The sequence below is a fragment of the Penaeus vannamei genome, chromosome 16 (assembly GCF_042767895.1).
Source record: "Penaeus vannamei isolate JL-2024 chromosome 16, ASM4276789v1, whole genome shotgun sequence".
Classification (NCBI taxonomy): Eukaryota; Metazoa; Arthropoda; class Malacostraca; order Decapoda; family Penaeidae; genus Penaeus; species Penaeus vannamei.
The window spans coordinates 18,330,424-18,333,098 of record NC_091564.1 but is presented as its reverse complement, the minus strand read 5'-3'; positions in this window follow the sequence as shown (position 1 = coordinate 18,333,098).

Genomic DNA, 2,675 nt, shown 5'->3' with positions numbered 1-2,675 from the left:
TAAACAGAAAGGTGCTTCTTTGGCCCTTTTATTCCTTGATCCTCTACACATAGGCAGTAGCACAAGATCTAGCAGTGTGGAAGGCTTACCAATGGAAGCATGTGTATATTTCCTTCAGTCCTTGAAAATCAGTCTTAGTTATATTAGTGAGATACTTTGGTCATTTTATTCCTGGATTTTATGCTTTAGCATAAAATGTAGTAGTGGTGAGTTGGATGACTTACTGCAGGAATATTCAATACTAGATTATGAGCAAAAATGCAAAAGCAAAATTATGCATATTTTTTTCTTACCCAAGAAAACTTCCAGTTTGAGTAAAGTACCCTGTGAGAATATTGGACAAGCTATATAATACAAGGTGTGTTGGGAGCTGTTCTATTTTCAAGCAATAAGAGATCATGAATATTAATGTTGAATGTTAATTGTGATCAGCTGTACCAGATGTATTATTTGCTCTCACCTCCACCTCCTCCTTTTCATTGTTTATTTTTCATAAGAATGATGAAGACTAATTGGTTTTGTACCTGAGAAGGAAAACCTTATTTTTATGGAGCAAATGCTACTTTGGGTCTGCACATAAGGGTAAAAAGTGTTAAATCCAATCTGAAATTCACAACTATTTTGGATTTTGCTTTTGGGTGGTAGCTGTACCTAATTTTATTTTATTTACATGGTATGTAATATGCACATATTATATGAATCTGTCTGATTTTTTTTTCGTTTTCATTTTCTTTCTGATTCTTGTTTGTTATTTCTGGTGTATATCTTTCATTAGTCTAATTTTGCTGTGCTGTTGAATTTACATTAGATATATAACAAATGTAATATATTTTTTTCTCCATATCTTCTTTTCTCTTCTTTTGTAGCCTTCAGGTGAAAAAAAATGATGGTTGAGATATCAGAAAAGTGTATTTGCAAGATTTAAGAAAATGTCAGAGTTGTGATATGAACAATTAATTTTATGTTTTTAATTTTTAGACATAGGTTTTGGGTGTGTCTCTGTGTGCAAGCCTATGTTTATGTGTGTGTGTAGTTGTGAATATGAGATTATGCATGCATGAGCTTATGCATGTGCACATTTTTCCTTGTGCTGCATGTGCATAAGATATCTTTGCTTGAATCTACACTATTTTCCCCATCACCTCCCTTTCTTAATCTTTCTTCTTTTTTTCACTCTCCTTTACGGGATAATGTCAGAAATGTTGTATGCTGCTTATATACTTACTGCTGATAATTTTAAATGTCACGGATGATAAAATTGTTGACTGAATTATCCTGTGCCTCATTATTTGTTGTGGTATTTATGTGGATGGTCACCTTTGCATTGACTTTTGTAAGACTTTAATAGTAAACATGTAATTGACTGTTTCTGTGCAGTTCTGGTTTTTGACCTTTTATGTAAGATACGAACAATAAAAGGAAAGAGAGTGAATATAAGGCATTATAGCTTCTGAAATGTGTATACTGAATGCTGATGGCTGTCTTTCAAGGTGATTGAAACTATTTGATGCCTGTTGGTGTATTTTGTTAAGAGAACAGTGATGGCAATGTGATTTTTTTTTTCTCTCTTCATTTTTCTTATTGTTCTTCCCTTTTATATTTCTTGGGATAGATGTTGTGGAACAGGATGAGCTGTTGTCGGATTTTATATACTTCTTAAAGAGGGAATACTAACAATTGCTTCTATTAAATATAGAGATTCAAAAGTAAACTTATATTCTTGGGAAAAATAAGCAATTAGAAAGATAGTATAACATATATCATGTAGTTGAGATATATCTATAAAAGTTTTTTGTGGTTATGGAAATTTAGAACTTAAAGTGTTTGGAGACATATTGCAATACATTGGAAAAGATATTATTTTGACATGAAATTTGAAATATTTATCTGATAGTGAAAGTTGTTGCTAATAGCTTTTTGCAGAGAGCTTGCCAGTCCTTCAGTGGTTATGATAATACTCACGTTTGATGTGGTAGGATAACTAATTTCATTTTTCCTGCTATTTAGTTGGGTAACATATCCTTTTCTTGTATGGTCGAGAGTTATGGCTCTCCTCTCTTTTTCCTCCATTCTTTTCTTTTTATGTTGTCAAAAGAAGAAGAAGAAATAACTGTTCTTGTTAGTGTTTGCCACAGTAACTAACAAATTGCCTGTGCCATCATGAACTCTTTCATTATTGCCTTTAGATGATGGAGATTCCTGGGCTAGAAGAGAGAGATATGTATATATGTATACATTACTGAAGACCAGTTGTGAGTGTCCTAATATGAGACACATAATGAGATGATTTCTGCAGGCAGCACTCTCAGTCTCTCTTTTGAAAGCCAGTTGTCTCCATCAAGACTTTTTTCATTACAGTTATTGAGCTGTAGGTTGTTATAAGGAGAGAATTAGAGTTTTTCCTATAAATTTTTCTAACTTATGTGATACTGGATTCATAAAATGAGTTCTTGAATAACTTACTATAATTATAGCAATAATATTTGTGTTTTATTTCTTCCCTTGTGGCAGAAGGAATTCCAACCAGAAATCTTAAGTCATTATATATGTACTCTGCTATTTGCTTACATAACAACATCTACTTGACTTGTCATTTGTAAACCAAATAAATTGCATATATCTGATAAAGGGATATATCAAAGTTAATTGTTAAAAACTGGTAACTGGTAACAAAT